Source organism: Aquarana catesbeiana, linkage group LG09 (assembly GCF_042186555.1).
Source record: "Aquarana catesbeiana isolate 2022-GZ linkage group LG09, ASM4218655v1, whole genome shotgun sequence".
In the NCBI taxonomy this organism is placed as follows: domain Eukaryota; kingdom Metazoa; phylum Chordata; class Amphibia; order Anura; family Ranidae; genus Aquarana; species Aquarana catesbeiana.
The window spans coordinates 318,976,103-319,001,365 of NC_133332.1; positions in this window are offsets into that span (position 1 = coordinate 318,976,103).

A 25,263-nucleotide genomic window follows, 5' to 3' on the forward strand; every position below is an offset into this window, starting at 1 on the left:
GGTGCCATATTTGGGGGGGGAGCGGGTACCTTCAGTGCCTTGAAAAAGTATTTATACCCCTTGAAATTTCCCACATTTTGTCATGTTGCAACCAAAAACGTATAAATGTATTTTATTGGGATTTTATGTGATAGACCAACACAAAGTGTCACATAATTGTGAAGTGGAAGGAAAATGATAAATGATACAAATAAATATGTGAAAAGTGTGGGGGGGGGGGAATTTTGACAGGTATCCGCTCCCACTTCCTGCTCCCTTCACTGCGGCCCCCCCCCCCAGCCGGCCCATTCCGAAAGCGCATGCGCAGTAGGAAACCGGCTGTGAAGTAGCAAGACTTCACTGCCGGCTTACCTTTGCCAAGATGGCGCCGCCAGCCCCCAGAGAGACAATTCAAGAATCGGCTCGGGTGAGGACACGCCAGGATACCTGGACAGGTAAGTGCCCTGATAGTAAACATCAGCAGCTACAGAATTATTTTTTGGGGTGGGGGGGGGGAGGGGGCAGAGCTGCGCTTTAACAGCTGGGAATTGCTTCCTTGTTTTAACGAGTTGGCTCCTAGACTTGCATTATAAGGAACACTAAGTTCATCCAGAGTCCAGGGCAAGGTTTCAGAACTGCACCCCCCCCCCCGTCGCTGCTGCTATTGCCTGCCGTAGAACAGATGTACCACTCTGCGCCCATTCTCTGCCCCCTTATTCCATCTGCCCCTGGTTGGCATGGAGCTTGCACTGCACATGCATGGGTCAATTGCTTGCTTTGTAACAGCTAGAAGGAAGTTGCACCTGCACAGCGTGAAGCATCGAGCCGTGGTGGCCCATTGGATGCCAGCCAACTGTCCTGGAGCATGGAGTGAGGGGGGGCACCCACCCACTCCCACCGCTCCGGGGGCAGCTGCCCCTCCTGCCCACCCCTTGTCCCAGCCCTACTACCGTGGGTCAGAAATACACGCACAATCGCCATTATTTGTTAGTGGGGCCATTCCGCAAATACAAGCCAAGTGCTGGCTTGGCACGCGATCAGAGCCGCTGTTAGGGGCCCTATGCAGACCAGCTTGGGAGGGTGTATGGCCCTGAACAGGGCTCCAGACGCATCAACAAACCACGTATTCACGGGTCCAGAGTAGCTGTATGAATGGTTCCTCAATGGTGGTTTTTTATTATTTCTTTACAATTTTATTTTGTACATTTTTAACAGCCCTGTTGGGGGGGCTTTGGTGATATATCAGTGATTTAAACAGACCCCTGATCAGGGGCGGCCTGTCCATTGTGGACACCACCCCCCCATCCATGCCGCCGCCCTTCCTATCCATGCGCCTGGCCCCTTTCAGGATACCGGTGCATGAATTCCTATGGCGGTGGGTGTTTTTTTTGGAGCACTGATTAGAGCCAGAGGCTCTAATAGGCTTCAAAATAGGGTGGGCTTGGGGCGCAGAGCATTACGTCCAGAGCCCGCCCAGGTGTGTTGCAACAGCAAATGAATAATGCAACACTGATCCTCCTCCCGACCAATCGGGAAGTGGGTCTTAAACCCATCACCCGATTGGCTGAAAGGATAGGCGATCCTATTGGACACCTAGGAAAAGAAGGAAGGAGCTGCACAGAAGACACAGGAGCCTGCCTGCCATCCATAGAAGCCCACTACCGCTGGAGCCCGCAACCCTCCAAAGCCAGCAACCTGCTGGTGCCCGCCACTGCCGCTGAAGCCCGCAACCCGCCTAAGCCAGCCGCTGCCTGATGGAGCCTACAACCCTCCAAAGCCAGCAACCTGCCAGTGCCCACCGAAGCCTGCCACTACCGCTGAAGCCCGCAACCCGCCTAAACCAGCCGCTGCCTGATGGAGCCCACAACCCTCCAAAGTCGGAAACCTGCTGGTGCCCCCCTAAGCCCGCCACTGCCGCCGAAACCCGCAACCAGCCTAAGCCAGCCGCTGCCTGACGGATCCCGCAACCCTCCAAAGCTGGCAAAATGCCGGTGCCCACCAAAGCCTGCCACTGCTGCTGAAGCCCGCAACCCGCCTAAGCCAGCCGCTGCCTGACGGAGCCCACAACCCTCCAAAGCCAGCAACCTGCTGGTGCCCGCCGAAGCCCACCACTGCTGCTGGAGCCAGCCTGCCCACCACAGCCTGCCGGAGCCCGCCGGGGCCTGCTGGTGTAAGTGCGGGGGGGGGGGGGTTGCTGAGATGCCACCGACTGACGGGGGGTTGTTTGCCCCCCCCCCCCCCAAAAATCAATCCACCGGCCGCCACTGCCCCTGATGTCTCACTTTAGGACAGAGAAAGAGATTGAGGACACAGATCCTCAATCCTTCCTCTGCAGTCTAGCTGCACTGCAGATGAATTATCAGGAAGTGCTCTGTACAGAATAAGGTTTCCACCTGTCCGGGATTCACCCTGACAGTGCCTGTTTTGAAGACCACCTGAAACCCGTAATATTCAAAATGGACTGTGGCTCCCCAAGTAGCCGAGTACCACAACCACCGAGTGCAAAGGTGTGCACACGGGCCCCACCCCCCATACACAGACAGGAGAGGAGAGAGGGCTTGATGGGCTCCCCCTCCTTCCCCTTTGTCTGCCCACCCACACTTCAATCCCGGAGCATTCTGTGCCTCAGGAAGGGGATGCGTGGGCTGGAAATTTGAAGCTCAGCAGCCGGCAGATACATGGTGGATGAAAGGAGTTGATGCCTGAGCCTCCATCCTCGGGTGAGTGAGCTCACCATCCATTGTCTGTGACTGACGTCTCCCCTCTCCCCCCCATTCTTTCTCCTCCTTCCAAGTGAATGAGCACACTAAGGTAAGGGGGACTCAGATGTAAGGGGCACCCTGTGGACTCTGATGTCAGAGGGGCTTTGGGAACCAAAAGTTAAGGGGGAATGCTGGGAACTCTGAGGTGAGATTTGGTGAGCAGAAACTCCCTTACCCAATTAAGGACCGAGCCTCTTTTTGAGATTTGTTGTTTACAAGTTAAAAACTGTTTTGTTTTTTTTTGCTAGAAAATTACTTAGAACCCCCAAACATTATACATTTTTTACTAACACCCTAGAGAATAAAATGGCGGTCGTTGCAGTTACTTTCTGTCACACCGTATTTGCGCAGCGGTCTTACAAGCGCACTTTTTTTTTTTTAAAAATACACTTTTTTTAATTAAAAAATAAGACAACAGTAAAGTTAGCCCGATTTTTTTTATATTGTGAAAGATAATGTTACGCTGAGTAAATTGATACCCAACATGTCACGCTTCAAAATTGCGCCCGCTCGTGGAATGGCGACAAATGTTTACCCTTAAAAATCTCCATAGGCGACTTCAAAAATTCTACAGTTTGCATGTTTTGAGTTACAGAGGAGGTCTAGGGCTAGAATTATTGCTCTCGCTCTACCGATCGCGGCGATACCTCACATGTGTGGTTTGAACACTGTTTTTATATGCGGGTGCTACTTACGTATGCGTTCGCTTTTGCGCATGAGCTTGGCGGAACGGGCGCGTTTACATTTTTTTTTTTCTTATTTATTTTGCCTTTTATTTTTTATTTTTACACTGTTTTTAGAAAAAAAAAATCTGTCACTTTTATTCCTGTTACAGGCAATGTAAAAATCCCTTGTAATAGAAAAAAAGCATGACAGGACCTCTTAAATATGAGATCTGGGGCGTCAAAAAGACCTCACATCTCACATTTACACTAAAATGCAATAAAAAAAAAAATGTTCCTGACATTTAGATTAAAGCGTACTGTACAATCATTAAATGTCATTCATCGCGCATGTTATTCAACATGTTTCGCCTATTCAGGCTTCTTCAGGAAAATGCGTAGTGATGCTACCCCAAATAATGAAGAGGCAAGGAGTGATTGTACAATAATACAATACAACTCTTAACCTCTTCATCGTTTGGAGTAGCGTCACCGTGCACTTTCCTGAAGAAGCCTGAATAGGCGAAACATGTTGAATAACATGCGTGATGAATGACATTATATGACTGTACATTACGCTTTTAATCTAAATTTCTGTAATTAAATAAAATTTTGTAATTTTATACTAAACATTTCTGTGTATTTCTGTGTCCATGCACCTGAAAAGTCCCATATCCCCCCCCCCCCCGATTTTCTTTTAGTTCTCTATTAGGGGGTGTTGGTGCCTCTCGTACTTTGTGTAAACTGGTCTTATCCCAGCAATTTCCATTTTACAATCCTATAGTGTCCACTTATTTTGGTTTGCTCACTATCACCATTGTTCCCAGTCCTCAGTACTTCCCTTCTGTTTAGGTTCCGTTAAGTGTTCTCAAGTATCTCCTGCTCTCCACATAAACATCCCGGGTTTACGCCTCGCCTCAATGGTTTTGGTTTGCCCTGTAACACATATTAGATATTCTCCAAGAGTTCTGCTCCTTTCAGCTGTTCAAATATTGATTCACTTTCTCCGTATGACAACGTCTTGCCTCCTCTCCAGTTTTTCCATCGCCTTATATCACCTTTTGCTTGCTCGGCTTCCCCTCTCGTCTGTCTTGCCGATTCACAGACTACTTCCCACTAGTTGGCAGCCTGGAAACGCAGCAAAAAAGAAAAAAAAAAAAAAAGAAGGAACAATGAACTCGAGCCCTAGACCGCAGATTGAGAGGTTTGTTTTGTGTGAAATGTTTTCTTTGGATCGGCTGTTGGAATGACGTCGTAGCCGCGAGACAAGAGGAAAACACAAGGCAAGACCGATAGGCACCATGGGAGGAGGCGATGGGAGATGGCGTGGGATGCGGAAAGCGGTTCTTCACACCAAGATCCACTTTGGATACCTATTGATCCGCCAGTCTCCGGCAGTTTGGATCAATCATTTCTGGGGAGAGTGTGAACTGTTAATGCATGCCGTAAAAAAAAAAAAAAAAAAATGGATGGAGGGACCTCTTCGATGCCAGGGGTCAAACGGAGGTTTCGGCGTATATTTACAATGTCCAGACGTACATGACTGTATTAATGCTGACACCAGATTTTTCACCTCCACATTGAGGCCGTGCTGCTGGCCCCGATTATTAACTTGAGGGATAAGATTTGAACTTTTTTTTTTAGAATATTATTATACATTTTGTACGGTTTTACATTCTGCAGTGTGACAAAAGAAATCCAGTAAAAGCCCTAAAAATTGAGATGTTTCCAAGACTAAGACCAAAATGTAAAGGGAATTCCATATAGCATTAAAAGCAATGTAGGTTTAAAGCCTATCTCCAGGAAAAAGAAAAAATCCTTCACACTCAACCTCTTTTAGATCTTCAATATTTTGTTTTCAGAAAGAAAAAGAGTTTCTAAGCTTTGATTTTAGCTGAATCCGCAGTCACATGACAATCCTTGGCGCCTCTTTCAGTAGTGTAGACCACTGGATGGAAGTTAGACCTTCTAGACCTAGACAGACCACTAGTTAGACCACCTAGACCTTCCTAATGGTATTGTTGTCTTCCCTTTGGTCATAACGTCTTATTCCTCCACTAGGTGTCCTCAGGATCCTGTGGTAGGCTCTTCTGACCCTTGAGTCATGCCATCTTAATGCCACTGATAGACATCTTCAGAACCCTGTGATGGGCTCTTCCAACAGCCAATGGAAACTGCCCATGTCATCAAGGAGCAAAGTGGGTACTGAAAGTAAGATCCTCTAACACTTCAGACAAGAAGAAAGTAGCCCTTGAGTCATGCCATCTTAAGGCCACCGCTAGACATCTTCAGAACCCTGTGATGGGCTCTTCCAACAGACAATGGAAAGTGCCCATGTCATCGAGGAGCAAAGTGGGTACTGGAAGTAGGATCCTCTAACACTACAGGCCAAAAGAAAGTAGCCCTTGCGTCATAACATCTGAAAGCCGCTACTAGGTGTCTTCAGGACTCTGTGATGGACTCTTCCAACAGCCAATGGGAAGTGCCCATATCAACAGGGAGCAGAGTGGGTAGTGGAAGTAGGATCCCTTAACACTCCAGACCAGAAGAAAGTAGCCCTTGAGTCATGGCATCTTAATGTTACCACCAGATATCTTCAGGACCCTGTGATGGGCTCTTCCAACAGCCAGCTGGAAGTGCCCCTGTCAACAGGGAGCAGTGTTGGCACTTTGAGTAAAATCCTCACACTTTGCAGACCAGAAGAAAGTAGCCTTTGCACCATGACGTCCTAATGCCGCCACTAAGCGTCTTCAGGACTCTGTGATGGGCTCTACCAACAGCCACATGGAAGTGTCCATGCCAACAGGGAGCAAAGTGAGTACTGGAAGTAGGATCCCTAAACACTACAGACCAGAAGAAAGTAGCCCTTGAGTCATGGCATCTTAATGCCTCCACTAGATGTCTTCAGGACGCTGTCATGGGCTCTAGCAAAAGCCAATGGTAAGTGCCCATGTCATCAGGGAGCACAGTGGGTACTGGAAGTAGGATCCTCTCACACTACAGACCAGAAGAAAGTAGCCCTTGCGTCATGACATCTTAATGCTACCGCTGGACATCTTCAGGACCCTGCGATAAGCTCTTCCAACAGCCAATGGGAAGTGCCAATGCCACCAGTAAGCAAAGTTGGAACTTTGCTCACTTCTCACACTACACACCTCTCACACTACAGACCAGAAGAAAGTAGCCCTTGCGTCCTGACATCTTAATGCTGCTGTTAGGCATCTTCAGGACCCTGTGATGAGCTTGTTTGACAGTGAATGGGAGGTACCCATGTCACCAGGGAGCAAAGTTGGTACTTGAAGTAAAATCCTCTCACACTGCAGACCGTAAAAAAGTATCCCTTGCATTACGACGTCTTAATGTCACCAAAAGGCATCTTCAGGACCCTGTGATGGGCTCGTCTGACAGCCACATGGAAGTGCCCATGTCAACAGGGAGCAAAGTGGGTACTGGAAGTAGGATACCTAAACACTACAGACCAGAAGAAAGTAGCCCTTGCGTCATGACATCTTAATGCTACCACTGGATGTCTTCAGGACCCTGAGATAAGCTGTTCCAACAGCCAATGGGAAGTGCCCATGTCCCAGTGAGCAAAGTTGGTACTTGGAGTAAAAACTTCTCACACTACAGGCCAGAAAAAAGTAGCCCTTGCATCCTGACATCTTAATACCACTGTCATCTTCAGGACCCTGTGATGGGCTCGTCTGATAGCCAATGGGAAGTACCCACGTCACCAGGGAGCAAAGTGGGTACTGGGAGAAGGATGCTCTCACACTACAGACCAGAAGAAAATAGACTTGGGAGCCATTCTGTCACATGACTGCAGATTTAGGTAAGAAATTGGGGCTTTTGGTTGGGTATATCTCAATACTCAACCAAAAGCTCAACCCTACCGAACACCTTTGGGATGAATTGGAACGCCGATTGTGAGCCAGGTCTTCTCATCCAACATCAGTATCTGACCTCACAGGTGGGCACAAATTCCCATAGACACCCTCCAAAATCTTCTAGAAAGTCTTCCCAGAAGAGTGGAGGATGGTAATAATGACCATGGGCGGAGGTGAAACTCCTTATTAATGGCCATGCTTTTGGAATGAGATGTAGAACAGTGATTATATTGGCATGATGGTCTGGAATCAAACAAATTTTTCCCTGTAGAGTCCATTAATTGCCGGGGTGGGGTGCAACTCCATATTAATGGTCATGTGAGAGGAGACTCTATAATAGTGCCAAATAAGCAGTATATAAGAGAAAGGTCGTACTGCATAATTCAGGATTGCTTTTTGCTTTCCTTTATGTCTCATAACCTAGTGTTTTTTGAAGTAGCAGATGTTTATTTGTATAAAATTAGATGAAGATGTGTCTAACTTTGCATATTTGCTTCATTTTTATTTTATTAGTGGCGTGGTTATTATCATCTGGACCTATTTTAAGCAAGGATGAATTGTAACTCTGATCGTGAGCCAGGCCTTCTCATCCATCATTAGTACCTGACCTCACAAATGGGCACAAATTCCCCACAGACATCCTCCAAAATCTTGTGGAGAGTGGAGGATCTTATTGCTCCAATGGGGGCAACTCCATATTGATGGCTATGGTTTTAGAGTAGGGTCCCCAACAAGCTTTTAGCCCTGACCTCAACCCTTCTGAACACCTTTGGGATGAACTGGAACACCAAAGGTGAGACAGGTCTTCTCATCCAACATCAGTACCTGACCTCGCAAATGCGAGTATGTAAAGTATGTCATCAGCACACCAGCATCTCCAAAATGAATCCAAAGCTTTATTCAGCGATCACATCATGGTTTTAACAGCAAGGCCTAGTGTCCAGCATGGCTCTGAAAAATCGCTATTATAACCATGATGTTAATAAAGCTTTGGACCGGCTTTAGAGATCATGGTGTGCTGGTTACATACTTCTTGCTTTGAACATTCTCAGTTCCAACCTGTGGTCATTACAGCACCCATCTATACCTACAGCCAGTTTTAAGAACTTGCGCATTGGGAATATTGTACTTGACCTCCAAATGGGCACAAATCCCCACAGACACCCTCCAGAATCTTGTGGAAAGTCTTCCCAGAAGAGTGGAGGATGGTATAGCCACAAAGGGGGGAAACTCCCTATTAACGGCCATGGTGGGGGGAAACTCCATTTTAATATTCAGGTTGGAGGGCAACTTTATGTTAATAGCCATGGTTTTGGAATGAGATGCCCAACAAGATCGTATAGGTGTGATGGTCAGGTGTTCCCAAACATTTGGCACTGTAGTTTATCTTTGGTTTGCAAATAGTATTGAACTTGGCTAATATTATCAGAACCAAATTCCAATGTATGCAAAATCTAGTCCTAATAAATGATAAATTAGCATAACATTGTGCTAAAATTAGCAGAGAAATCCAAAAAAAAAAGTCTATCTTATAGTTTTGAGTGTTCTTTGTGAGTTATATTTGGAGATGTATACCTGTAAGTTTGTTATTTAGAACTGAATAAGTGGCTTGGAGAAGCTATGGAATGTCTTCAACATTACAAAACAAGTCCAGTTGAATGTGACCAACTACTACTAGCTCTACCATGGCCTGGAGGAATGGGAACCTTTGCAGACATGATTGGTCACAAATTAGCTAGTAGTAGGTGGTCACATTCATCTGGACATGTTCTGTAATGTTGAAGACATTTTGTAGCTTTTCCAAACCACTTTTTCAGTTCCAATGAGTGTCAGTAAAATACCCCATAAGATACCTCTATAAATGCTGAGGTAGCTTCCTGCTAGTCATTGGGAGTGAAGAAGTGGCTTTGAGAAGCTACGAAATGTCTTCAACATTAGAGCACAAGTCCAGCTGACCAAATACTACTAGCTATGTTGTGACCACTCATGTTTGTGAGCATTATCAAGATCATGGTATATCTAGTAGTAGTTGGTCACATTTAACTGGACTTGTTCTGTAATGTTGAAGACATGTTGTAGCTTTTCCAAATCACTTCTTCAGTTCTAGTGAGTGTTAGGAAAATTGAAGGTTCTCATTTATCAAGGTCATGGTAGAGGTAAAAGTAGTTGGTCACATTCAACTGGACTTATTCTGTAATGTTGAAGGTGTTTTGTGGTTTCTCCAAGCCGCTTCTTCAGTTCCAATGAGTGTCAGTAAAATACCCCATAAGATACCCCTATAAATGCTGGGATATCTTCCTGATAGTCATTGGAACTGAAAAGTGTCTTCTAGAAGCTTCAAAATGTCCTCAACATTACAGCACAAGTCCAGTTGAACGTTAATACTACTAGCTATGTTGTGATTGTTCATGTTTGTGAGCGTTATCCAGGTCATGTTATATCTAGCAGTCACATTCAACTGGACTTGTACTGTAACGCTGAAGATATTTTGCAGTTTCTCCAAGCCACATCTTCATTTCTAATGAGTGTCAGGAATATACCTTGGGCATTTATAGGTGTATTTTATGGGGTATGTTCCTGATGCTCATTAGAACCAAAGACGTGTCTTGGAGAAGCTGCAAAACGTCTTCAACATTACAGAACAAGTTCAGTTGTATGTGACCAACTACTACTAGATATACCATGACTTGGATAAATGACAACCTTCAATATTCCGAACAGTCATTAGAACTGAAGAAGTTGCTTGGAGAATCTATGAAATGTCTTCAATGTGACAGAGCAAGTCCAGTTTAAAGTGACCAACTACTACCAGCATTGGTCATGGTAGAGGTAGAAGTAGTTGGTCACATTCAACTGGACTTATTCTGTAATGTTGAAGGTGTTTCGTAATTTCTCCAAGCCGCTTCTTCAGTTCCAATAAGTGTCAGTAAAATACCCCAAAGGATACCCCTATAAATGCTGGGATATCTTCCTGATAGTCCTTGGAACTGAAAAGTGGCTTCTAGAAGCTTCAATATGTCCTCAACATTACAGCACAAGTCCAGTTGAATGTTAATACTACTAGCTATGTTGTGATTGTTCATGTTTGTTGGCGTTATCTAGGTCATGGTATATCTTAGTAGTAGTTGGTCACATTTACCTGGACTTGTTCTGTAATGTTGAAGACATATTGTAGCTTTTCCAAACCACTTCTTCAGTTCTAGTGAGTGTTGGGGAAATTGAAGGTTGTCATTTATCCAGGTCATGGTAGAGCTAGAAGTAGTTGGCCACATTCAACCACCTCCTCAGTTCCTATGAGTTTCAGTAAAATACCCTATAAATGCTGGAGTATCTTCTTGAAAGTCATTGGGACTGAAGAAGTGGCTTTGAGAAGCTACTCCTCAACATTACAGAACAAGTCCAGTTGAACGTGACTAACTACTTCTAGCAATGTTGTGACCACTCATGTCTGTGAGCGTAATCCAGGTCATGTTATATCTAGCAGTCACATTCAACTGGACTTGTACTGTAATGCTGAAGATATTTCGTAGTTTCTCCAAGCCACGTCTTCATTTCTAATGAGTGTCAGGAATATACCCCAGCATTTATAGGTGTATTTTATGGTTTATGTTCCTGACGCTCATTAGAACTAAAAGACGTGTCTTGGAGTAGCTGCAGAACGTCTTCAACATTACAGAACAAGTCCAGTTGTATGTGACCAACTACTACTAGATATACCATGACTTGGATAAATGACAACCTTCAATATAACGAACAGTCATTGGAACTGAAGAATGGAGAAGCTATAAAATGTCTTCAAAATTACAGAACAAGTCCAGTTGAATGTGACTAACTACTACCAGCTTTACCATGACCTGGATAAATGAGAACCTTCACAGACATTAACTTTTTAGCTGCACTGGAAATTTCTTTCTATGTTCTTCCCGACAACTGTGTTAGGCTTCCACTATTCCTCCACAAAGAAAAGAGCCTTCAGAAATCTGATTATCTACCATGACATCATAGACACAAGCCATACCCTTTTCCTGATATATCTCCTTTGCTTCCCAATACAGCCCCGGGCCAAGCTACATCTGTATCTGTGATCTAACAAACTCTTCATGAAAGCAACGGAAGGAAAACTGACAGCCCTTACGTCCAATTAGAAGCTATTTTGAACCATTGTTAATCTCCATTATGACCCATTACTAATGTGACTCTCTTGGAGGATAATGTCCCCCAGATCTATTACCACTAACAACCGCTACACCACCGTTATCGGGAAATCTACAATGAACATTTCCTTCTATGTGAGTCAGTGGCATTCACTAACTGGAACCATACAGTATCGACATTCCTCCCAGACACATTAAAAACAGTTTTTTTCTTCATGCTGAGTCATTAAATCTCACACTTCGCAGAGTTTGGCAACTTCAGCCTATATTTCAAAGTGTCCCTTAATCCCCCCGGGAGCAATTTCATTTTTGTGGATCTTGTCAGAAATGATAACTTGAGTAAACAGTCCTACGATTCCCTCACATCATGTAAAACCATTAACAAGAAGATTTTGAAATGAATCACTGAGTGATTCAGAAGAAATGGAAGGGGCGTCCAACTGCAACAATACTTCCCTGATACTACCCAGGATCCTTGGGGTTCCACTGGGAACCATTTGTGGTCACAGTGGTGGAATGAAGCAATGTTTGGTGAAGTGTCTCGGGGTTGTTCTTGGTTCTGATTTAGCTTCCAAAAAATATATTTTTTAAAGCAAATATTGTCTAAATATCAGAATTGTGTCTTCTTCTTGGAACCTTGGTGAGCTTTGTGTATTTCTTCCATATCTTTCCAGTACTCCAGTGTGAAACTTGTATTGACCTGTAATAAAGACCAGTCATTACTGCTCTCTCCTTCTGCAGGGTGGCTGGTCTTGTCTCCTCCCCCTCCTCTAGTTTTCAGCGGGCAGCCTGTGGTGGGTGCGGCCTGCTGGGCCCCTCCCATAGATCTGCTCTCTCTTCTTGTGCAGGGTGACTAGTCTTATCTCTGCCCCCTGTAGTAGTGGGTGGGGCCTGTTGAGTTCATCCCACAGCTCTGCTCTCTCTCCCTGTGCAGGGTGACTGGTCTAGTCTCCGCCCCCTCCTGTAGTTTTTTGCAGTCAGCCCATAGTGGGTGGAGACTGTCAGGCTCCACCCACTACGGGCTTTTATGGTGCCCCCCGGCATGTGATGCTGGCTCACCTGAGATGCAGAGTCCAGTAACATTTGGTCTTCACCAGAGCACTTGATGGTGGAGATGGGCTGGAGACCCTAGTGGTCCTATTTTTCTTTGCTGCAAACTGGCACCAAGTCTCTGCCCTCAGGATTGCCCTACGAGGGGGGGGGGTGGCTGGAACAGAAGGGCTGAAGAGTAGAGAGACTGTTCGAAAGGGGGTAGACAAGGGAGGAATCAGGTCCTGGCATAGGTTATGACAGGTTGAAGGCGAGAGTAATCAGGTCCAAGCAGAAGTCTAGGAAGGTGGCAAGCAAAAGCCTAGTCAGGTCCAAGCAGGGATCTTGGCAGGTGGCTTGCAATAGAGTAGTCAGGTCCATGCGGAGGTCTAGGCAGGTGGCAAGTAGGGGTCAATTCTGTACCTACATACACCCACTTTATTAGGTACACCTTGCTAATAGCTTGTTGGACCCCCTTTTGCCTTCATTCTTGGTGGCATAGATACAACAGGGTGTTGGAAACATTCCTCAGAGATTTTGGTCCATAGTGACAAGATAACATCACGCAGTTGCTGCAGATTTGTCCGCTGCACGTCCATGATGCCAATCGCCCGTTCCACCACGTACCAAAGCTGCTCTATTGGATGAGATGTGGCGAGTGTGGAGGCCATTGGAGTACAGTGACCTCATTGTCCAGTGGTGAGATGATTGGAGCTTTGTGACATGGTGCATTATCCTGCTGGAAGGAGCCATCAGAAGATGGGGGACACTGTAGTCATCAAGGGATGGACATGGTCAGCAACAATACTCAGGTAGGCCGTGGTGATTAAACCATGATCAGTTGGTACTAAGGGGCCCAAAATGTGCTCATCCCCCACACCATTACACCACCACCACCAGCCTGAACCGGTGATAGCCCATTCTCCACACCATTACACCCCCACCACCAGGCTGAACTGGTGATAGCCCATTCTCCACACCATTACACCCCCACCACCAGCCTGAACCGGTGATACCCCATCCCCCACACCATTACACCCCCACCACCAGCCTGAACCAGTGGTAGCCCATTCTCCACACCATTACACCCCCACCACCAGCCTGAACCGGTGATACAAGACAGGATGGATCCATGCGCCAAATTCTGACCCCATCATCTGAATGTCGCAGCTGAAATCCAGACTCATCAGACCAGGTAACGTTTCTCCAATCTTCTATTGTCCAGTTTTGGTGATCCTGTGCCGATTGTAGCCTCAGTTTCCTGTTCTTAGCTGACAGAAGTGGCCCCCGGTGTGGTCTTCTGCTGTTGTAGCCCACCTGCTGTCTGGCTAGGACGTGCAAATTCCAGGACTGGATGGACATAAATTATTTGTTTTGGTGAAACAGTTCACGTAAATGTATATTAAGTAGCTTGACCTGACGTTAAGCTTAAAGAAAAACATCTGAAAATATCCTGCCGAGGGTTATACAAAGTATACAGAACATTCTATTAGCACTAATTTCCCGGGAAAAATAGTCATTATTACTGGTGGATTTTTTTTTTTTTTTTGGACACTTACAAAACAAACTCTCTTTCTACTTTAAAGAAATCTAAACAACAAAAAAAAGAAGAAAAAAAGAAGGAAAAAAAAAAAAAAGAAAAATGTTTTTGGAGGACCGTCTTGCGGTAAAAGGCGATATCTAATGACATTGTATCCTTGTTAACCACACAAACCCATTGAAGCCCCACCTCGAGGAGCGGAGGGGAAACGGTTAAAACGCTATTATTATTAGCGGTGGGATGTGAACATGATCACAGGCGGCTCCAAAAAAAAACGGCAAGAAAATGCATAAATCATTTTAGTAAACATAAATCACTTTATAAACTCATTATTCCCGTGTTATTCTCCACCGTGCAGCCTGCGCTCATTGTAGAACCCGCGCATATAAATAAGACTTCACGTATTGAATATGTAATACGGCGAAGGGTAATGAGGCGTGAACGGCGCTCTCCGGCGGCGGGGGCCTAATCTACCTAAGTCAAGTGACGGAACTCTGCCATGATTCGGAAGTGTGCCGGTTCCTTCGGCTCAGCTGACAAAAACCGCTTGGCTTTGGGTTGATAAGGCGTTGGGATTTAAAAAACAAAAAAAATAATAATGAAAAAATTCTGCTGCTATTTAACCACTTTGCTTACCGGGCACTTAAACCCCCCTTCCCGCCCAGGCGCCAATTTTCAGCTTACAGCGCTGACGCACTTTGAATGACAATTGCGCGGTCATGTGACGCTGTACTCAAATGAAATTTTTATCATTTTTTTACACACAAATAGAGCTTTATTTTGGTGGTATTTAATCACAGCCGGAGGGTTTTTTTTTTTTGCTAAACAAACAAAAAAAGTTGGAAAATTTTGAAGAAAAATCATGTTTCATAGTTTGTCATTAAATTTTGCAAACAGGTAATTTTTCTCCTTCATTGATATGCTCTGATGAGGCAGCACTGGTGGGCACTGATAGGCACAGATAAGGCGGCACTGATGGGCACAGATAAGGCACCACTGATAGGCACAGATAAGGCGGCACTGATAGGCACAGATAAGGCAGCACTGATGGCCACTGATAAGATGGCACTGATGGGTGGCAATGATGGGTGGCACTGATGGGCACTGATAGGCTACACTGGTGGGCACCGATAGGCACAGATAAGGCGGCACTGATAGGCACAGATAAGGAGGCACTGACAGGCACAGATAAGGCAGCATTGATGGGCACAGATAAGGCGGCACTAATAAGCACAGATAAGGCGGCACTGATGGGTACAGATAAGGCGGTCCTGATGGCCACTGATAAGATGGCACTGATGGGTGGGAATGATGGGTGGCACTGATGGGCACTGATAGGATACACTGGTGGGCACTGATAGGCACAGATAAGGTGGCACTGATAAGCACAGATAAGGCGGCCCAGATGGTCACTGATAAGATGGCACTGATGGGTGGCAATGATGGGTGGCACTGATGGACACTAATAGGCTACACTGGTGGGCACTGATAGGCATAGATAAGGCGGCACTGATAGGCAAAGATAAGGCGGCACTGATAAGCACAGATAAGGCGGCACTGATGGCCACTGATAAGATGGTACTGATTGGCCCTGATGGGTGGCACTGATGGGCATTGATAGGTGTTACTGATAGGTACCACTGATAGATGGCACTGATGGCCACTGATAGGTGTCACTGATGGGTACTAGTAGGTTGGACTGATGGACACTGATAGGTGTCACTGATGGGCAGCACAGTTGATGAGACACTGATTGGTGACACTGATGGGTGGCACTGTGGGAAATGGTAGGTGGCACTGGCAGGTGGCACAGGTGGACACAGATGAGTTGGCGGCAGCTCTACTTGTCCCTCTGACAGCAGCCGGTGATCGGATTTTTTTTTCTCCTCACGCTGGCAGCAAAAATAGCCGATTACTGGCTCTTTACATCACATGGTCATCTGTCATTGGCTGACAGCTGATCACGTGGTAAGGGGTCGGGATCGGAAGCGAGATAGAGATAGAGCGAGAGCAACAATTCTAGCCCAAGACCTCCTCTGTAACGCTAAAGTGGTAACCTGTAAAAAAAATTGAAAACGTCGCCTGTGGAGATTTTTAAGTACCAAAGTCTGGCGCCATTCCACTAATGTGCGCAATTTTTTAAAAGCGTGACGTGTTGGGTATCTATTTACTTGGCGTAACATAATTTTTTAACATTATACATATATCCCAGTATGGAGGCGGTGAATGAATTTTTCCGAAAACGATAATTCAAAAATTTGGAAATTCGAAAATTTCCAAAATCTGAAAATTCGAAAAATCCGAAAATAAGAATAAATTGACGAATAGAGCATCCAAACAAATGGAACATAACAAATTCAAATTTTTCCCAATTTACAAATGTATTTGAAATCATAAATAATTTAGACATTATGACCTGAAAAACGATAAAAAAAAAAAACAAAAAAAGAAAAGAAAAGGAAACTAACACATTTTTCGGCAGTGCACATATCCAAAAAAAAAATTAAAAAAAAAAGCATGATGCAATTTGATTCAGCTGGGGAAAAAAAATCCTTCCTGATCCCCCAAGAAATAAAGAAATTTTTTCAAAAATTTTTTTTTTTTTTTTTATTTGTTTGGCAAAAAATAAAAACCCTAGTAGTCATTAAATACCACCAAAAGAAAGCTCTATTTGTGTGTAAAAAAAAAAAAAAAAATATATATATATATATACATAAATATATATATATAAATATAATTTAGGTACGGCGTTGCATGACCACGCAATTGTCCTTCAAAGGTGTGACAGAAAATTGGCCTGGGCAGGAAGGAGGAGAACGTTTCCGCCGGTATTGACGTGGTTAAGAACTAGGACTGAACATCTGGTCATATGAAGTACTGAATCGGTAGCACCGGAAAAATGCTCTCAGCTTTTTACCTCCATGCCCACTACATTAGGGCAGACGTGATTAACCGAAGATAAGTTCAGAAATGTTCATGAAAATATTTTAAGCCCACCTGGGACCTACCAAGGTTCCATTACGGGGCTTAGCGTTCTGGTCATCCCATAGTAACCCTACACCTGGAGTGCCTGATTGCAATCACTTTCCACCTAGAGAAAGAGATCTAGAATATTTCTTTTTTTTTTTCTCCTCCAGCATTCTTCTTCTCCAACTACTGTAAAAGGCGGAAGCCATAATATATACATTTATGCATCCCTCTTTAAAGAGTTAAACCAACAAGGATCTCAGTGTTTTTCCCCTTTAAACACAGCTGGTTCTGCTTTTCGGGGCTCTTATTGAAACATATTTACAAATGCCTTCGCTGGCATCTCGCGCTGTTTATACTGCCGTGTTGTGCTTTGAATTAGCCCCCTCGAAAATTATGGCTTCAAAGCCTTCCAAGTTCAACAGCAGCGTTCACTTCTTCCTTCGGCGATTTCACTAGATTTCGCATTGCCTTGGTAAAGTCTAGGGTCTATCATGCATTTCTTCCATGGAAAACCCATACTTATGGGCTCTTCGCCATTCCCTCACCGTGAAGGCAAAAAAAAGTCTCGTTCTGATGGAGCAAGAAAAGAAAAACCCATTCATCCACCGTAGACCAAATGTATTCATTACATTGGGTATAATTTCCGTGCCGAAATCTATAGGTGCCCGTACGGTAAAAGTAAGACAATTTACTGGGCTGATTGATATTGATCAGATGGTGGAATGAAATTCCTGCCGTATTATTAGCACACCACTCATTGCATTCTGACATGGGGTGACCACTTCTGTTGTTTTCCAGGCAGTACAGAAATGATCCCATTGATGGAATGACAGCAAAATAAAATGCAACTCTTGGTGGGAGAACGTACAGGTTAAACCAGGGCAACTGCCTCCTCTGTCTTCAGGGAGGCTCCCATGCCTCCAGGAGGAAGCCCTTCCTGGAGGCATGGGAGCAAGGAGAGAGGACAACAGGAGATAGTCACCACATCTGGGAGATCTTCTGAGAGTCAGTTGGTTGGACTGGTGAGTGTCAGTCTGGGGGGGGCTCTTGCTGCCCTCTCTCCTTGCTCCCGTGCCTCCAGGAAGGGCTTCCTCCGTGCGTTTAGGCAGGATCCTTCCAGCACCTGTGCTCCAGGCCAAGGTCACCCCCCCCAAACTAGGGGGCACCCTCACCACTGAGCACTCCATCTTCCACACGACTGCCCCTGCTGGCATGACTAATGCCTATTTATGAGGTGGCCTGTTCCCTTCCAGCCCTCCTTACTGGGGATTGGTTAAGGTCTTCATAAATATTCCAAGCTGCTGTCAGGGCTGGGCTCAGCCCTTCCTTCTCTGAGCTCCACAGTTACTCAGCTGTTGATGATATCCTGCTCGTCAGTCCTGCCTACTTAAGCCATCCAGTCCAGAGGATCTCTGCCTTCACCTTGGTCAACATCACAGAAACTATCTCCTGCGATCCTGTTCAAGACTCGCTTTGCTGACTTCCCTTCTGGCTCCCGTTCCTGCTTGCTGTTTCACTACATTGATTCCTGACTTCTGGCTTAGCTGACTATCCGTTCCGATTACTGAACTTTGGCTATGTTTTGACTATGTTTCTTCTTTTTTTACTTTTATTTTTAAACAAGTGTGATTTAAGTGTACTTCTGTCTCGGCCTGATTTCATGGTTTCTGACACAAGCAGCTCCTCCAAACCTCCACCCACTATGTCCAGAACATTCTTCAATGTCCCAGAAAACAGGGGGAGGCACCAGAGAGCATGCTAGGATGAGTCACCCAGTCCCGAGTCACTGAACCTTGACCCAGATTCATAGTTCAGGCTTAGCCCTGAGCTAAACAAATTTTTACCTACATTAACAAAAATAAACTATCTACATCTAACACACATACTAGAGGGTGCTACAGAATTCTGACACCAGGTGACCACTTCTGTTGCCTTTCAGGTAGTATGGAAATGATTCCATTGCTTGAATGACAGCAAAAAAAAATGTAGCTCTTGGTGGGAGAACGTACAGGTTAAGCCAGGGCAACAGCCTCCCTTTTTTGGGAGATTACAATCGCTTATTGAAAGAGTGAGAACGTTCAGGTTGAGCCAACGTTTCCCTTTCCTTAGGGTTGTTGGTACCTACTAACGGAGATGGATGGACTCTCCACAGTAGTACCAGAATTCTTTGTGATGGCAAATGCCAGCTTGTAATATACATTTTACCTAGCATTTGCCATCACAAAGAATTCTGGTACTGCCATGGAGAGTCCATCCATCTCAGTTAGCACGTACCAACAGCCCTAAGGAAAGGGAAACGTTGGCTCAACCTGAACGTTCTCACTCTTTCAATAAGCGATTGTAATCTCCCACCAAGAGTTTTTTTGAACACCGGGAGCTTCTTCCTTTTCATTCAAGCATTGGTTCTACTAAAGCGGCAGGTCTGTCGTATCAGTAAGGTAGCAGCTCAAACCTTCCAAGGGAGATCAGCACCACCACTTACCCGCGGAACCACCTAATAACTATCAGTAACCATCTGAACCAGTCCAGCGCGGTCTCTAGCTCTAATTAGTCAGTAATGATTCCAGGCAATGAACACCTGACATTCACACCTGCCTAAATGGCCAAATGAAGACACCTCTCCAAAGGAGTTCAGGTATGTCCAGTGAAGGGTACTGTTTAGACCAACATTTCTTACCCTTTTTACCCCAGAGGAACCCTTAACATTATTTTCAGGTCCTAGAAAACCTCTACCAAAACCAAGTCACTGGTGGTCAGGAGGAAAAATGCACCATGCATTGGTGGCTAGTGGGAAGAATGTCCTTACATTGGTGGCTGGCTACTGGCTAGTCCTTACAATGGCACCCTTACAGTGGTTCCCAGAATGCCACCTTTACAGAGTGCTTAAAAAGATAGTTGATCCATACAGCTTGCTCTTCCAAGTGGTGTTGTCCCTGGATCTCTGCAGGCACCATCCAATGGAAAGCCAATTAGCCACTGCTCAAAGTACTGGTAGCAACCTAGGGCTCCATCGAACCCTCTTTGAGAATGACTGTTTTAAACAATAGGGGGCTTTCAACATCACGGCAACATTTTAAGGAAGTCCCCTTGAAAAGCGGAAGACCCAGCTCCAATTGTGAGCCAGGTCTTCAGTACCTGACCTCACCAATGGGCCCAAATTCCCACAGACACCCTCTAAAATCTCCTGGAAAGAGCCACAAAGGAGGGCAACTCCATATTAGTATCCATGGTTTGGGAATGGGATGCCCATCTAGCTCAGACAGGCGTGAAAAAATGTTTGGCCCTATATGGGTCTATTTATCAATGTTTTCCTCCAAGATTGGGTCTCAAACTAGTGGCCCTCCAGCTGTTGCGAAACTACAAGTCCCATCATGCCTCTGCCTGTGGGAGTCATGTTTGTAACTGTCAGCCTTGCAATGCCTTATGGGACTTGTAGTTTCGCAACAGCTGGAGGGCCGCCAGTTTGAGACCTCTATTCTAGAGGTATACTATGTAAAAAAAAAAAGATAGATAGGCCCCATTGTGCATATTCATCTAAGCCTTTCAGGGTCGAACTCCAGAACTGTAAGAAAAAATATCCTAGCAGTGGGACCCCCGTGTACTGCAAGGGTTGAATGCTCTTTCTATCTAGGGGGTAGAAACAGGCGGTCCCATCAAGTACAATGCAGGGCTACTAACCCCTCATAGTGTGTGGAGGGGGCACACACAGGGCCGTCTTTAACGCAGGGCAACCGGGGCCCAGTCAATGTTGTGGGGCCCAAAGCAGCTGCCCCTTGAGCCTGTACTGCCCGAAAATAAGTTGATAAGTGGATTGGGGAGGGCCCAAGAAAATGTTTGCCCAGGGTCCAATCAATATTAAAGGCAGCCCTGGGCACGCATGGGCAGGAACATGGTCGCGCCAACAGAAGGAGCGTACAGGAGCCACGAATAAGGTACGTATTACTCCTTAACCCTGCACCTCCTAGATTTTACAAGCATTTAACCCTTGCAGTGTAGGGGCCCCATTGCAAGAGTATTTTTTTTTCCGGCCTTGACTTGAGCATTTAGGACACATCTGCTAAAGTTCAAGCCAAATTGGAAATACTCATTTTATTTTTTCTGGTGTGTGTACGCTTTAAGACTCCTAGCACTTATTAAATAAAGCTTACCATATCACGCCGTTCCTGGGCATGGTAAGGGGAAAGGACGGAGCGGCTGGGTATTTCGCCTCTTCTGGAAGTCATTTGCATAAGTCACAATCAGCTGTTGCGATACAATCAGAGTGCATTGTAAAAATATCTGTTCTCGGGAGGTAGTGAGCTAATTGTGCATTCCGAACGTGAACTACCCTTCACCAGATTATTATCCAGTTATTTGAGCGGGGGCCGGCGCTGGGAGTGCAGAATGGGTTAATTAGGAGTTCAGATCCTGCAGATACAGTAGACGGAGGTTTGGGAGAGCGAGCCAGGCGCTACGTCAGGGTTAAACAGCATGATTCTGACATCCAGCTAATACTGCTGGAAATGTGATTACCATCAAGTTGGTTCAAAAAATAAATCCTAGAGCTGAGCAGAGAATGGGAGATTTCCCCCCCCCCCCATATATCACGGCCTCTTATATCTCCTATTATTCCGTTATAACTGTTCCAACTGTTCTAGAAACAGATATAAGGCATAATTCAGAAATCTAGCATGCTAGGATAAGTATCCTTATTTTAGGATTTATTTTTTTATTAATTTTATTTATTTATTTATTGATTTGTTTATTTTTATTTTATTTTTTTGGATTCTTATTTTTATTTTATTTTTTTATTGATTTATTTATTTTTATTTTATTTTTTGGATTCTTATTTTTATTTTATTTTTAGAATTTTTATACTTAAAAGTGACAGTTTTTCTCAGGTAAGTCACTTGAGCGCTGTGTATCATAACCAGTTGTCATTATTTTATTTTTTTTTAATTATACTTGCTCTAACCTTTTTTTCATCCTTTGCCCCGTCTCAGTGCCGATGATCTTCTTCAGCTTCTTTGCAATCCTTTCCTGTCTACATGCACTCCTGGCAATGGCTGTAGGGAATTCCTCAGCACGGGTTTCCTAATGGTGACAAAGGTTGGCCATGCCTGTGTAATGCGTGTTAAAAATGGAAATTCATGTGACATGGGTGACAACGTAGGACCACAGTTGTGGGACAGGGACAGAGCATTGTCCCCCTATAGATTGAAAATTATTATTATTTTTTTCATTTTTATTAACATGTTAAAGCTTAAATTATATAGCTAAACATTTGCGAACACCTGACCATCACACCAACTGCATGGCCAAATTATGGAGTTCAGGTGTCTCCAGTGAAGAGTCTTAGTAATACTCCATTATACAAAGACATTATAGACAAGTGTGCTCTTCCAACCTTGTGGTAATCGTTTGGTGAAGTCCCTTTTCTGTTCCAGCATCACTGTGCCCCCCTGTGTACAAAGCCAGCTCCATAAAGACATGGTTTGACCAGTTTGTTGTGGAGGCACTGGGGTGTCCTGCACAGAGCCCTGACCTCAACCCTACTTTTGGAAGACCTTCGGTATAAGATCTTCTCATCCAACATCAATACTTGTCCTTAAACCTTACCCTAGCTCTTAACCTTATTGAACACCTTTGGGATAAGATCTTCTCATCCTGAAGGTGTTCAGTAGGTTGGTGATCATGGAGGAACTCAAATGTCCTGCACAGAGCCCTGACTTCAACCCTCCTGAGCACCTTTGGGATAAGGTCTTCTCATCCTGAAGGTGTTTAGTAGGTTGGTGATCATGGAGGAACTCAAATGTCCTGCACAGAGCCCTGACTTTAACCCTCCTGAGCACCTTTGGGATAAGGTCTTCTCATCCTGAAGGTGTTCAGTAGGTTGGAGATCATGGAGGTACTCAAATGTCCTGCACAGAGCCCTGACTTCAACCCTACTGAGCACCTTTGGGATGAATTAGGATGCCAATTGCGAGAAAAGGTCTTCTCATCCAACATCAGTAGCTGAGTTACAAATGGACAAAAAGTCATAAAAGCACTCTCCAAAATTTTTCAGAATGTCTTCCCAGAGGAGTGGAGGATGTTATAACCACAAAGGGGGCAACTGCATATTAGTGGCTGTGGTTTTGGAATGGGATTTCCAACAAACTCTGAACCCTCACCTTAACCCTACTGAACACCTTTGGGATGGATTGAAACATGGATCGTGAGCCAGGTCTTCTTATCCAACATCAGTACCTGACCTCACAAATGGGACCAAATTCCTACAGACACCCTCCAAAATCTTCTGGAAAGTCTTCCTAGAAGAGTGGAGGATGTTGTGGCCACTAGGGATGAGCCGAACACCCCCCGGTTCGGTTCGCACCAGAACCCGCGAACGGACCGAAAGTTCGCACGAACGTTAGAACCCCATTGACGTCTATGGGACTCGAACGTTCGAAATCAAAAGTGCTAATTTTAAAGGCTAATTTGCATGGTATTGTCCTAAAAAGGGTTTGGGGACCCGGGTCCTACCCCAGGGGACATGTATCAATGCAAAAAAAAATTTTAAAAACGGCCGTTTTTTCGGGAGCAGTGATTTTAATGATGCTTAAAGTAAAAAAAAAAAAGTGAAATATTCCTTTAAATATCGTACCTGGGGGGTGTCTATAGTATGCCTGTAAAGTGACGCGTGTTTCCCGTGCTTAGAACAGTCCCTGCACCAAATGTCATTTTTAAAGGAAAAAATCTCATTTAAAACTGCTTGCGGGTTTAATGTCATGTCGGGTCCTGGCAATATGGATGAAAATCAGTGAGACAAACGGCATGGGTACCCCCCATTCCATTACCAGGCCCTTTGGGTCTTGTATGGATATTAAGGGGAACCCCGCACCCAAATTAAAATAAGGAAAGGTGTGGGGCCACCAGGCCCTATATACTCTGAACAGCAGTATACAGGCGGTGCAAACAAGACAGGGACTGTAGGTTTGTTGTTAAGTAGAATCTGTTTGTAATTTTGAACATTTTTAACGTGTTTAGCTCCAGCCAAAAAATCTTTTCTAAGCTTTTTGGAAAACATAGGGAAGGGTTATCACCCCTGTGACATTTGTTTTGCTGTCTTTCCTCCTCTTCAGAAGATTTCACCTCACTTTTTTGTCCCAATGAAAAATGTTTTTTGAAAATTTGGGTTTTTTTGTGGAACAAGGATTGGAAAGCATCAGTGGAAAGGAGAAATTGTTTTCCCATATTAACTCTTACAGGAGAGAATTTCCCTTCCTAAGGGTAGATTTCATCTCACTTCCTGTTGTCTCCTTCCGTTTGCAAGTAGGAGTCGTTTGTAAGTTAGATGTTTGAAAGTAGGGTCCTGCCCTATATACTCAGCAGAAATTTGGGCCTTAGGTGTTGCTGTGGCCACAACACTGTAAGCCCTCACAGGGCCCTGCTGTGAAATATTAGATCAAGAATTGTAATTACATGCCCCTGTTGAACAGGAGCTGAAAAATTAGGCCTTAGGCACTGGTGCTGGTGCCACAACACTGCAACCCCTCACAGACACTCTAGTTGGAACGCAGGAACGAGCCCTGCTGCAAAGTATTGCTTCAAAAATTGTAATTACACGCCCCTGTTAGACAGGGGCAGAAAAATTGGGCCTTAGGCACTGGTGCTGGTGCCACAACACTGCAACCCCTCACAGACACTCTAGTTGGAACGCAGGAACGAGCCCTGCTGCAATGTATTGCTTCAAAAATTGTAATTACACGCCCCTGTTAGACAGGGGCAGAAAAATTGGGCCTTAGGCACTGGTGCTGGTGCCACAACACTGCAACCCCTCACAGACACTCTAGTTGGAACGCAGGAACGAGCCCTGCTGCAAAGTATTGCATCAAAAATTGTAATTACACGCCCCTGTTAGACAGGGGCAGAAAAATTGGGCCTTAGGCACTGGTGCTGGTGCCACAACACTGCAACCCCTCACAGACACTCTAGTTGGAACGCAGGAACGAGCCCTGCTGCAAAGTATTGCATCAAAAATTGTAATTACACGCCCCTGTTAGACAGGGGCAGAAAAATTGGGCCTTAGGCACTGGTGCTGGTGCCACAACACTGCAACCCCTCACAGACACTCTAGTTGGAATGCAGGAACGAGCCCTGCTGCAAAGTATTACATCAAAAATTGTAATTACACGCCCCTGTTAAACAGGGGCTGAAAAATTGTGCCTTAGGCACTGGTGGTGGCGCCCAGAACCAAAAATGTTCTTACAAGCTATCAGCGTGATGATTGAGGAGGAAGAGGATAATTACTCAGGGATG